At 40.8% G+C, this 14,255-nt stretch overlaps 1 protein-coding gene across 2 annotated transcripts in view; it reads left to right on the top strand.

Moving 5' to 3' along the window:
* Window positions 1-4,709: 4,709 nt before the first annotated feature.
* GPRIN3 (GPRIN family member 3) overlaps window positions 4,710-14,255 on the top strand; it is a 77,779-nt gene continuing 68,233 nt past the window's right edge. For both annotated transcript variants that reach the window (XM_007999255.3, XM_037989891.2), the window contains exon 1: window positions 4,710-5,536. The gene's annotated coding sequence lies outside the window, so the exon portion shown is untranslated. The remainder of the gene's footprint in view (window positions 5,537-14,255) is intronic.

Below are 14,255 nucleotides of genomic sequence, written 5' to 3'. Positions count from 1 at the left end.
TCCTGGTTCTTGGACCTTTGGGTTTGGACAGGAACTATGCCACCAGCTTTCCTGGGCCTCCAACTTACAGATGGCAGATCATGGGAGTGCCCAGCCTCCATATTCACGTGAGCCATCAACATCATACCTCTCTTTCATTATATCTCTGTATCTCCTAGTGGTTCTGTTTTTCTGCAGAATCCTGAATAACACAAGTGACTATGAGGAAAGGGAATTTCAGGAGGAGATAGGGTGGGGCACAAAAGCAAATTCGTGTTGTTGTGAAACAATATATTAGTGTGTTATAAAAACTACTATTGCAGGAATGGAACATGTAAAATTAGGAGCCGCAAAAGATGAAGCAGTAGGACAAGGAGTGATTCGAGTATCTATTATCCAATCAGTTGAACAAGCCTATGTTAAGAGTATTCCAGATGGAGACAATCTAAACACTCAACAATAGGGCATTGATTAAACGTACAATGGAATACTAAGTATGGCCAAAAATTGATGCTGGAGAAGCCTTATTTAGTAACAAATAGAAAGGGGTGGAGAGAGAAGAAGGGGAGGAAGGAAAGAAGAAAGGGAATAAGAGGGGAAGGGAGGCAGGGAGGAAGCAAGGAGTGAGGGAGTGAGCGAAGGAGGGAGAAAGGAGGTAATAAACAGGAGCCTGAGTTATATGCTTGCCATGATCTTCCAGAAATCCAGACACACTCAGGTAACATCAAAATGGACTTTAATGTGAGCCTTCAGTGTTTCTCCACTGATTTTCTGGGAAAGACACTGCTATGGGATGATCCTACAACCTGCCTGCCTTCTCCGTTACCAACACAAGCTCAGTTTTAATTGAGGTAGCAAGATGTCTAGCCTAGAAAAAGTAAGGCAACACCAGGGCTGCATGCTTGGTGCTTATTTCCACAGCCTCCTTGAGTGATCTGGTGACCACATTCTGGTCAATGGCTCTAGGGAAGGCAATGGGTTCTAGAAAATACAGTTTCCTCCATGAAAGACAAATATATATAAATATAAATATATATATTATATATATACACATATATATATACTGTTGTTTTCACTGAGATTCTATTTCTTCCGGCTTTGTGTGCAGTTTGTAAAGATACGATTTTTAGGAAGATGGCAGCCTTCTTATAGTCATTCAGTGACAAGTCTATTTTGAGTCCAGTACTGGGCAGAAGGCAGGGATATAAAAGAATTAGAAGTGATGGTCCCTGTGCCCAGAGAGCCTGTAATACCAAGTGTCAAGATGTGCACACACAAATTAACTTGAAAAAATTACAAAGCAACTTACAGTATTACTCAGTGCCAAATAACTCAGAACCAATGGCAGCCCTCCAGAATCCACCGTTGGTAACTCTGTCCTGCCAATTCTTCCTGCCAATCCGGTTAAACTGATGAAGTTTTTAGGAAAGATGTGACATTTAGAGAAGATTCTAGTCTCAAATTCTTATATTTTAAAAATTCATTGCTGCTCCTGTTTAAACATCACTAACACTTTCACTTGGAAAGGAAACACATTGTCCAAAAAGCACTGGGCTGGACATTGGATTTTAGACTTCGTAAAGTCACTGAATAGATGTAGGACATTGTAAAGGTTCACTTAAATATCTGGGAGTTTGGTTCCCTAATTGGCAAACTGAGAGTAACAATTCAGTAACAAATATTTACTGAACATTTAATAAGTTTTGGACACTGTTTTAGGCAATAGAAATACAGCAATGAACTAAAGAGCCAAAGATCTCTATCCCACCGAAGGTAGACATACAATAAGCAAATGTATACCAATCAAGCTGTAGTACTAAGTTCAACAGAAAAACATAAAGCAGGGAAAGGAGGATAGAAAGTTTGCCAGGTAAGTGTTGAGGGGAGCTGCTAATTTATATAGAACAGTCAAGAAAGTCTCTTTGATAAGAGGCTTGCATTTCCTTTCCCACGTTGGGTATGTGTGAGTGTGTGTGTGTGTGTGTGTGTGTGTGTGTATGCACTCCCACATGCACCGGTATGCTTGTCTAGGGGGAGAGAAGAGGTCAAATGACTGAAAATACATAAAAAGCACTTAGTAAATTACTTGGCACTATGTGAACATAATGTATTATTACCATTGTTATCACTGTGGATTAAGTCTAAACTCCTTAGCTTGACATTTAAGATCCTTACAACACAACCTTCCAACCTACGTTTCTAGTTTTGTCTCCATTCCCCTGGATAAACCTAACTTGCAAACGAAATGTTCACTTCATCTACTTCACTTGTCAATTAGTAACGTACCAGGTCAAGTCGCTTCTATTTTTTTTCTTTTTAAATATTTTATGATTTCATTTTTTATAAATTCTATGTTCCCAATGAAATGACAAACTTCCATATATCAGTCTTTCTACAAATGCTTTGAGTACAAAAGGCATTCAATAGCATTTATTGATTTCGTTTGATGGACTGATTTAATGTGTATCATCACTCTGAAAACTATGACCCTGTTTAGAATTTGGTGCTGTACTCAATTCTGCATGAGTTTTGAATAACCTTATTCATCATGGAACTGTGTACTGTTTGAGTTGCAGAATTTTTAAAACCTTTGTATTGCTAAAGAGGTCCTTTAATTGTATTCAGGATGTCCCTCAAGGATCATCTCAGAGTCAATCAGACCAAAAGCAGCTCTACATCTTATATGTCTTTTTCGTGATCATAATCCTATGTGTCCTTTTCATGATTTTTTCATGACTTTGGGGTATTTCTTGCCAATACTGATTTGTTATTGTTGTATCTTGAATAACTTTCCTGTGTATTTTTGAGCTGTAAAAACTTCCCAGCAGTCTGAGAAATGAAACAGCGGAGAAGGATGAATAAGGTCTAGTAGAAACTACAGTGTAAGTACTATATGTGGTTTTGATAGGCAGAATAATGACCCTCCCCAGTGATATCTACACCCTGGGACCTATGAATATGTTACTTTACACGACAAAGGGACTTTGCAGATGTGATTAAGAACATTGAAATGGGGAGATTACTCTGGGTTATCCAGGTGGACCCCATGTCATTACAAGGGTCCTTCCAGGAGGGGTGCAGGAGGATCAGAGTTGGAGGAGATGAGGCAAGAGAAGTAGAAGTTAGAGTTCTCCAACCAAGGAATGCAGGCAGCCTCTAGAAGCTGGAAAAGACAAGGAGGTAATAGGTGATCCCCTCAGTCTCCAGAAAGAGTGCACAGCCTCTGTGGGCCTTTGATTTCAACTCTAAAATATCCATTTTCAGGTGTCTGACTTCCAGAACTGTTAGCTAATGAATTTGTATTTTATTCAGTTAGTGGTACTTTGTTGGCAGCAACAGGAAATGAATACAGTAACATAGTAAAAACAGCCCTAGACAGAACTAGAGCTTGGTCACAGTCTAGTCCCTACAACTCATATAATATATTCATTGTATAATCTCAGGAAAATCACCCTATCTCAGTTTCCTTTCCTGTAAAGTGAAATTATATCTGCCTTACAGTGTTGTATAAAGACAAATAAAATTATTCACATGAGCACTTTGTAAAGGGTTTCATCCTATACAAATGTTAGGACTAAAATTTTGGCTTAGTTTGCTTAATGAGGGGGAGAACTGGAATAAAGACATCTGTGCTTAGCATATTTATGATATGAATACGATGATGACATAAATATTATGCCACAACCACTCCTGTAATAAAGATGTCCTTTGAGAAGTGGCCTAGTGTAGGGAAGACGACCCAGCTCCCTTCGTCTTCAACCAAAATGAACAGGGCTAGCCCAAGAACCCAGACGCAGCCTGAGAATCCTTCTTAACCCACCTTCAGAAAGCAGCTATCAATTAACTACACTCGGCATAAAAGAAGAAACTTATTTAAAATCCCTGATCTAGTGGCTTAGAAAGTTTGATCTTTTGGCCAGTAGCATGGGCATTACCTGGGAGCTTGTTAGAAATGCCTATCCTGGGCTGGGTGTGGCTCACGCCTGTAATTCCAGCACTTTGGGAGGCCGAGGAGCGGGGATCACCTGAGGTCAGGAGTTCCAGACCAGCCTGGCCAACGTGGAGAAACCCTGTCTCTACTAAAAATACAAAAAGTAGCCGGGCGTGATGGTGGGCTCCTGTAATCCCAGCTACTTGGGAGGCTGAGGCAGGAGAATCGCTTGACCCCGGGAGGCAGAGCTAGCAGTGAGCCAAGATCGCGCCACTGCACTCCAGCCTAGGAGACTGAGTCTCCGTCTCAAAAAAAAAAAAAAAAAAAAAAAGAAAAGAAAAAAAAGAAACTAAAGAAGCGTTTCTTCAGTCCCTACCCCAGACCTATTGGATCACAATCAGCATTTTAACAAGACCCCCTAGGTGAGTGCTGTGTACTAGTTGAGAGGATATATTTTGGATTGGTTTGAATCCCAGCTGAGCAGGTTACTACTGTGTGACTTCAAGCAAAGTGTTTAGATCATCTAAGTCCGTTTCCTAGTCCACATAGTGAGGCACCTCAATGGGATGTAGTAAGAATTAAAGAGGCTGAGGCTGTATTAAGGCATTTTGCACAGAGCCTTCCAACAAATACCCAGTTAATAATGAAACTCTTTTCATCATATCATTTCGCACCATCTACAGCTGCTAACCATACTACACATCCATTCAGAATTCTGGAGCTGCTCAACAGGGACGATTTCCAAAGCCCACAAAGCCCTCCAAGCCCATGGGGTAGGGGGAAAGGGGTGGGGACAGGAACACTGTCAGCAGTGCCTCTCGGAATACGCAGGATACTGTACATTTTGCAAAACATATTACTCATCGGATGATCTTGCTTTCAGATCTTCACTGCACGTGGCTTTACTGGAAACCTTCTGCTAGAGTCTAGACTCAGCCATGGAGTCTGGTGACCTGTGGGAGGGAGCAAGGGCCAGAATGCTCGTTAAATCGCTCTGGGCCCCCAGCCCTCTTCCTTAATCCCTTCTTAACTTTCCATCTATCTCTGGTCTCCAGGGGTGCAGAACCGCAACCCACCAGCCCTTTCCCAGCTCCCCGGCCCGGCGCTCAGCAGCCTAGGCTGCAACACTTTCCCCCAGGACCGGGAAGGCGGGGGAGGGGGTTTGGAGGGGGCGGAGCTCGGCCTCCTGCTGCCGCCGCTGCTGCTGCTGCCGCCGCCGCCGCCTGCAAAGCTGTCGCCCCTCTCTCGGATGCTCAGGCTGGGCAGCGCTGGACAGATGGGTGCACCCCGGGCCTGACGGATGAACAGTCGGGCAAGTGAACTCTCACCTCCAAACTGGCTCTGCCCCCGGCTGGGGCGGCGGCGGCGGCGTCTGCAGCCCAGCGGTGGGGGCAGCCCCCTCGGTCTCCGCCAGACTGCTGCGCGCCTCCTCTGCTCTTGGCATAGTAATTTCAGTTCCTGAACGCACGGAGCTCGCTCCGGGACCGGGCTGAGAAGGACCTCAGCTCGCGGGCCCGCCGGAGCCATCGGTGTGGCGCCGAGAGACGGTGCTTGGGATATGCGACGGGGAGCCCCCGCCACAGCGCAGACAGTGGCCCCGCTGCGCCGCGGAGCCGGGCAGAGCAGGTAGGAGACCCGCGGCCGTCGGAGGAGACGCCCCCTGCGCACCTACGCCCGGCGGCCAGCGCGGGGGACCGGAGCCTGGTGATGTGCTCTGTAGGGATGCGGAAGGGATTCGATCCCACATTTTGCCCAGGGATCCTTTGCCTGTTGCTCTTGTCTCCGTCCCAACCTGCGCTCTAGGAGGGGCAGTCTTTCTGGCAGGTGATGAATTTCTCTGCAAGGTCATTGCTCTCTTAGGCTCTGGCTTTGAAGGTAAATGGGAGAAGACGCCTGCTGATCGTGGGCAGGGGGATTTATAATCAATCCGGTCTGCACATTGCGAATATTCGAATATGGGTGTGTGTGTGTGTGTGTGTGTGTGTGTGTGTGTGTGTAACATTTATCTCATTTTCCTATGCTTATCCCCTTTAAGGTCAAAACACCATAGAAATATATATTACATATGCATTTATATATGTGTGTGTATACACACAGTATGTATATAGGTTTTCTTGAGGTAGGCAGAAAGAAGAGGAAGGGCGGGCAGGGGTTGATAAAGGGAAATCGTTGTAGAGACCTGTTCACTAATAGAGGCGAACTTTGGAACCACATTAAATCAGGGTAGAGACTAGAGGTGATAAACAGTTCTTTCAAGATGGGCTTTAGAAGAGGTCTGGAGGAGCCTGTCAGCCAACACACACAGAAGATCTTCATGCTCTCCAGGCAGATGGAGACGATGTAAGCAACATTTCAGACGCAACAATGGATAGTGAAAGAGGAAAAAAAGGAGAGGTACTTAATATGCCACTGGGAAGTGATTTTTGGGTGGTGGGAAGGCATCGAATCCAGACCAGGTTTCAAGGGCTTGCTGGAGTGGCGTTGGGAGAAATCACCGCTTGGGGTGTAGACAGTTCAAGGTTAAGACGATGTGAAAGTCCACAAAGCAGCCGAGGAGGTGGGCAAAAGGCTTGGAGGGGGAGGGGAGAAACGGAGCTCTGAGCAGTCACTCAAGAAGCACCCACCTTTGAGTAAGGTGTCTTCTTTCTCTTGGTTAAAGCAGTACTTGGATATGCGCCATCTAAATATTTTCACAACACATTTGTTTAAAGATCCATTGGACTATGTTTTTATTTTGTTTTTGCAAGGTATCTGGGTCATGGTGGGACTGGAAGAAACTGAAGTGTTTACAACACCAGCAAGATTTGGGAGAGAAGGTTGATTAAGGCTTAGCTTCATGAAATATTTACACATCTCCTGCGTAGGCTTTTGTTTGCTCTTGTTGGTGCTGCTGCATATTTTACTTTGATAATGCTTTGAGTGTACTTCTCCCGTATGTGCTTATTTTCCAGTTATAAACTATTCTTTCTTTTCCCATTGTGCTCACCATTGGCCTGCCCTGAGTAACAATTGTGGGAATAAAGGTACATGAGTCACAGCCCAAAGCAGAAAATCTCTGCTGCTATCTGCAAAAGACAGGAGTTTGCATTAGAGAGTGTGCTTTTGAAATAGAAGCAGGAAGAACATTTTTCGAGTTTTTGTGTGTGTTTAGTTTTTCAAGTTTTGTGTGTCTTTAATCAGGGGAATAGATTATTGACTCAAAAGAGAAAAAAAAACCCAGTAATTGCAATTGCAAGTCTAGATGTTATATGATTGAAATTTATTTTGGAAACAGCAGAGGAACTCATGGAGAGCCATGTACAGTGTATTGTGGTGTGGTGAGCCTTCACCTAATCACTAACTAGACTTCTGCAAAAATGATTAGGACAAAATCACAAGTGCATCAGCTTCACATGGGAAGTAGAGGACTGAAGCATTATATGAGTCAGATCAGTGTCAACTGGAGGGCAGGCTGGATTCCAGCAAGCTGTTTTGAAATTTGAGTGTTTTAATTGCCTCAAAAGAATTGCCCAATATGCTTAATTATTTGTTCCTGCAACATTTTCTTAATTATGCCTCAACATACTTAAAAGACTATATTTAGATCTAGCTATCCTTCACCGTTTGAATTTCCAGTCGCAAAATCTGCAGCCTGCAGGAAGCATGGAAATATTGGTCCTGGAATCACAAAATTATAAAATATTGGGCTCAGAGAAGGAGGACACATTATTCTAGCCACAGCTCATATTTGAGCTCTTTCATTGGCAGCTGCTCCTACCCTTTATGCACTCATTTATTCACTTTTTCGTGAATATATGTTGATATATTTAATCCTGGACTAAACATGGTCCTAGATTGTGGAATAGAAGAATAAACAAGATATAGTCTCAGCCTGCAAAACTTGGGAGGGATACTGCCAGCAACCGCTGGTGGAGTGCCCTGACGGGGTGCTGTGGAGGTCAGGGTAGAGGTGGAGAGAATAAGGAGAGTTTCCCATGGACCTGAAAGATGAGAGGACCTAGTCCAGTGAAGAGGAGAGGAAAGGACATTCCTGGCATGGGAACCAAAATAAGCAGAGACCAAGGAAAATACGCAGCTCCAGGTGGTTGAAAAACAGTGTGAGTACGTAAAGATGGCAAGATGAGAATGGAGAGGGCAGCAGGATCCACCTACAAACTGAAGTCCTAAAGGCCTGCCAACTCATCTGGTCAGTAAACCATTTTATCAGGGTGACTTAGGTGAATGCATTCATTTTAAGGGTCTATGGTATTCAGATTACCCAAATTTATATTCTTCAAATATCTGAAAACTGTATTTACCTTAATTTACAATAGGCTGCTTAAACGGGGAAAAGTCTTATTTCTTTTTGGCTCAAATATGTCATCCACAAATGTCTACCACCTACTTTGCTTATTAGAAAAATAAGAGAGAGAATGGGGGAGCAGAGGTTTGAATTTTATAGAAATGAGTTATAAAAACTCAAGGATTCTTATTTTTATGAGAATAGAGTTCAGGGGAAAAGAATTACAAATAGTATATATTCTAAATATTTACTCGTCCTAGATGACTCCAAAAGGCAAACGTATGATAGTGTAAAAAACGTATGATAGTGAACAAACAAGTAACTCAGAAACACAGGCTAAAGAGACCCCAAAGGCCACGTACATTTTTAAAAATTATTTTTTAAATGAGAGAAATAGTACAGTAATCCCACGGTAATCATTAAGTGCCCTTCAAGAATGGTGCTTTTCAAACCAACACACTGTGAAGTCAGTTTAGTGGGTCTGATCAGCATTTTTATTTTTGAAAAATAAAAGAGTGAAACAGAAGAGTAAGTATTGTTCATGAAATTCCTTAAATATATATACATATATGTGTGTATGTGTGCACGCCTGCGTAATGGACTGTGATGTAAAATGTATACCTCATCATACATTATGTTCGAAAAAGTCTGAAAGCTCCTGCTTTAAGTGATACAAAGAAGAGATGCTCCCAGTTTGCAAGATGCCAAGAGCCGACCAAGAGATCTGACAGATCTGATAGACAAGCATTTTCCGCAATATTCTGAATAGCATAATTGCCTGATTGAGGAAGGCAAGATTTATGATTTACCGACTGCATGGCAGTACAGTCAAAGAGCAAGATCCTTGGGTACTGAATTAGTCTGGAAAGACTTCAAGGAGGAGGGGAACCTTGAGTTAGTTTATAAAAGACGGATGGATCTGGATGGGCAGTGAGGAAGGTGTGCTGATTTTGTGTCTATAGAAGGAGGAAGCAAAGAATGAGTGGAGGCAGTTATATTGAAGAATCATTAAGAAAAGAAAAAGTAAGTATCAAGTTGGGGGAAGAGAATTGCAGTAGAATTTCTGATGGACTGAAATATTACATGAGTTACTTTTTAAAAAAGTAAAATTCATTGTGTATATTTAAGGTATACAACATGATGTTATAAGATATATACATTATGTGTGTGTGTGTGTATATATAGTAAAATGGTGACGGTGTCTGTAGTGAAACCAAATAACGTATCCATCATCTTTTATATCTACTACTTTGTATCCTTTGACCTGGATGTCCCCTTTTCCTCCCTGACCATTTTCACCCTGGTAATCACTGTTCTATTCTCTATCTCTGTATATTTGACCTTTTTTGAGTTGTTAATTATTTTATGACTAAGATCTATTTTCCTAATACTGCTACTTTAAGAAAATCTAGCCAGAGTGGCCATAACATCATAAATCTGCCATTTCCTGCCATCTTTTTATTTATTTTGCAGTAATTTACTGGTTAGGCCTTGTTCAGTTGAATCTTGCTGTTGAACTATTGACATTACGATATACACCACATTGTGGCGTGATTATTTCATTTCTCAGAATGCAACTACAATCGCTGGCACAGAAGGCCGAGGTGGTCATGTGAGGAACTGACAGGCTGTGAAGATGAACCAGATCGCTTGGTAGCCATGAGCTCCTGAAGGACGGACAGCATCTGCCATATTTTCTTTTCGTCAGTTGCTCTGTGACTTGTCCGTCTTCTTAGTTCGATATTTAAATATGTTTGTATGCATTTTTAGACATTTTATTCTTGTGTTTTGCTGTCTCCTAACAGTTATTCTGAGGAAAACAGTTATTCTGAGGAAAAGTTAGAGAAGAAAACCTTTACTTGTGTTCCTGAACATTTTCTTGCTGGGCTTCATTCAGCTCTCGCTGTCTTTTCTCTGGAATAGAACAATTTTGTGATATTGACACCCTTTTAAATGAAGCTATACCTTTAAACAGAAGAACAATGCCAGTTAATTCAGAGATTCACCTGCTTGAATTAGTTGGAGTGCAACCAAATATGGAACTTTGCTTTAAAAAAAAAATTACTTGGACCTCCTTCTTGTCCTTATCAGCGTGTTCAAATTAGTGATAAACTAACTTTTTTCACATAAGCATCAAGTCTGGAATAATAAAAACATTTAGAGTCTGCATTTGGATTGAAATTCTGAAATTACTGAATTTCAGGGAGAAAATGTATACACTCTTACAATTTAAATCACGTACTGTCTTGAATGCCAGTGAGAAAAGTTTTCACAGCTTTTTAACTGGGCATATTGGAGTTGGCAACATAGTAACAGCTTTCTAATTGTTCATGTCGGTAATTAAATTATTGGCTTTATTTTGAAGCTAGCAGCATAATCTGGGACCCCAATTATTATTACCAGGCAGTTATAAATGACCTTAATCTGAATCTGAATCTGAATCTGGAGGTGAGGCTTAGAAATCTGTATTTTTATGAAGGTCCCAAAAGGATTCCAGTACCCAGATTTGGAAACCATTGCCTTTATTTACAAAGAAATAAAATGATTACAGATGAGTCCCAAGGAAGTTAATAACTGTTTCTAGTCACTAATAGAGCTGAAGCTAAAAATCCAGAACTCCTCTTTCTAATTCCCCATTAATTCTTGGCTAAGGGGAAAATGACCAGGACCTGAAGACAACATCCAAGAGTCCTCTCCATGGTGAGGGAGGAGAATCAGTTACTATGCACCCCTTCCTCCAAAATTGAGAGTCAATTCAGTAAGTCTGCCTAAATGACAATGCCATGATCTCATCTCTGTCCCAAGGGTCTAGTGTAGCAGAAATATCGTGGGGATCAGCTGGGTGATCTAAGACAAGACAATTTATTGGCCTTACACACCAGATTCCATTTAAAATTTTTAATTCTTGGATCCTAAATAGTGCGGATATCAAGCCACCTCTAGAAGATTGGTTTAGTCAGGATTCACAGCCTTGTGACTCTTACAGAAGCAAGAGAACCCTAAAAAAAATTATGGAGGCTAGAGAGTAAAAACTCACAGTGTCAGGCATCTCCGGGGACCTCAACATTGTTGCTAATTCAGTAATGGACAGACGGAGATCTATCTCCAAAGCTCCTTTGACAATCACATTTGCATCTGTTAATTTGCTGGAGGAAAAAAGAGTTACAGAGAATTTTTTTAAAACTTGAATTGCAAATAGTCCATCCAAGTGGGAGATCTGGTTTATGAAGAATAATCAGATGCTTTATGTTAATAGATTCCTGATTGTTTTTCAGAAATCAGTTGTTAATGATTTCTAAATAGTGTAAAGTTAAAATAACCATATTGTGTCTATGGGAGACTCCTCTCTTTCTTTATAATGTATAACTTTGGTTAAATGAAATGCCTGAGGGAGTAAAGTGTTTGTGTGAACTATATTTGCTGAGTAATCAGAGCATTTTTTGTTTCAATTCTTGTCGACAGTTTTTCTAAAATGTAACAGCCTGCAAATATTATCAAGATTCAAAATTTTGCATTGCCTCTGTGTCTTTATTCTGAATTATGACTGTATAGGACAGATATGCTGAATATAACATAAAAGTTTTTCTTGTATTTCTTCCTTTTTACTCTGTAATGTGAATGTGCTTTCTCAGCATACATTTTTAAAAAAAATTGTTGTTCAAAAATGCAAAAGACATTTGACTCGTGGTGAGTTCCACTTTCCTGGAGTTTGCTCTCTGCTTTTGCCATGACATCACTTTGAAATGCTCATTCCTTCACTCCACATTAGTTTCTCAATCCACTCAAAGCATGGCTTACAGCTCCGTGATTGCAGCAAAACTTTCGTAATCCTTAAGACCTGTTTCTAATTTGTTTTATACCAGCATGATTCTTAAATTTATACTTAGTCGTATTGTTAATTAAGCATGCCTTTCTTTGAATTTTTCTACAAGGTATTTCTCCTTGAAAAATGCAGGTAAAAATGAAGCAGCTAAAATTTTAATTGTTAATTAAAATTAACAATTTTAAATTCCAGTAAAAATTTTAGTCGGGGCTAAAGTTAGTAAATGCATGTTCGTTTTCATCTGCATCCTTGGTTGAGTAAAAATTGCTTATGACAAGTGGGTATGGATGATTGTTCTTATTTTCATGTCGAACATGTTCTGAAAACAGTCAGAGAGCAGAAGTCTGTCATTGTCAGGGTAAGGGGCTGAGCTCTGTTTAAGCGAGTGAAAATGCACTTACAGTCTCCTTTCACATGAGGGATTGTGTACCCAAGTGGATTCTCAGAGTAGAAGAAAGGTTTGCTGTGAGCATCTGAGAGGCCTGGTACACTTCACTGGACCTGTCTGGGCCTCAGATTTGGAGATGTACGTACCAAATCAGAATTGAAAATTGGCAGTCTGTGGGCCCAGCAGGAAAACTGTGACCTCCAGGTATTTATTTTTTAATTAAGCCATTGTTTAAACATCAGATCTATTATTAAAAAAAAAAAAATGAAGCCCTCACCCACATTCTCTAGGCTGGAGCTGAACAGCAATATATATGCTACTTCATTATTTTGCTGTAGTCCCCACTTCTCAATGTCTCACTGACATTGAGCATTTGTATAAGTCACTTGAGCCTAACAGCTTCACTTCGTTGTGTTACTACCTCAAACCTGTAGGTATTGAGTCTGTGAAGTCTGGACTACTAAGGTGTTCTCCAAGTACCATTGAGCTCCAAAATGCTATGACTATACTCATGAAATGGATGTGTTTACAAAGCCGAAAGGTAATGCACCAAATATAGTTAACCCCCGTGAACCATAGTGAGGGTCTCAGAATTTTACAATATCAAAATATGTAGAGTCTGTGAAAGTTTAATGAATTAAAATTGAGTTAACATAGTCTGTTAAAGAATAACAGAGGTTTTCATCTGTGTACTTGCTTGCTTTTTACTGTACCACAAGTGGCAAATAAAAAATATTAGCAGTTTTAACAATAATGTAATTTATTTTTTCTTTACTGTAAAGACCAACGACTGAGATCTCACATTGGATTGCTTTATGTACTTTTAAATGCACCATATCTTTATCTTATGTATAATTTTTAACATATAGGCCAAACTTGCATAGATAGCTTCCTGAAAGTCCAGAGTATATCTCAATCTTTCAAGTAATGCTGCATTTTATTTAGCAGGCCTGGCAGTTGAGACGAACTTTCAGGAGTAGCATCAACTTGTGTCCCAGCTTGTATTTCTGTATAGCCTAGAAATGCTCAGTTATTGATTGCAGTAGGCAGTGTTTGCAACCCCTCTCTGAGGCTAGGCAGATCACTGCACAGTCTGGCCACTTGTGCTATGGTAATATGGCTAAAAAATGAGATGACTGCATCAGGGTTGATTTATTCATGTTGCAAACAAAGACAAATGCCGTTTTGAGGCAACAAGATGGAAAACTCAGGCAGATCTCTTCGATAGGGAAAGCTGTCTTCCCAGCGCTCTGAAATCTCTCATGCCTTCTCAACTTCTGCTGCCACTTTCCTTCCTCATGCACACTTCGCGGCTTACCACCCCCACTTCGTGCCTCCTACTTTATTTCTAAAAACATCCCCTCATCTAATTATTAATCCTAAAGTGTCGGTGCTTCAGCAACTTCACTTAAAGACAGTGCCGAGAATAGTACCGATCGAAACGAACAGAGGACACAGTGCCACATTGACTCTGCGCTTTCTTTGGAGAGAGTGGCATTTCCTTATAGAATGGTGACCGTGTTTAAGTATCAGGCGTCCTGTCACCTAAAATGAGTTGATAATATATAAAAGACCATAGGTGTTAAAAGTCTTTAGAGATAAAGTTATTTTTCTGAAAGTGCCATTTAAAACACAAATTTAGTTCGCTGAAATGTTTATGTTCTCTTATGAAGAAACTGTTCTGCTATTCCCCTGGTGGCTATTTTGATGTTTAGAACTATAATGATAGGTTTTTAAAAAATCCTCCCTGTGGGGTTTGTGGCTTTTGAGTGATGAAATCTGAGTGTCCGAGAGGGAGGGGAAACGTTAATAACCTGAGCTGGACTAGATTGAGGACATCTCAGCTCCTTTT

The sequence above is a fragment of the Chlorocebus sabaeus genome, chromosome 7, assembly GCF_047675955.1.
Source record: "Chlorocebus sabaeus isolate Y175 chromosome 7, mChlSab1.0.hap1, whole genome shotgun sequence".
Classification (NCBI taxonomy): Eukaryota; Metazoa; Chordata; class Mammalia; order Primates; family Cercopithecidae; genus Chlorocebus; species Chlorocebus sabaeus.
This window is presented reverse-complemented; position numbering and strand designations above follow the sequence as displayed.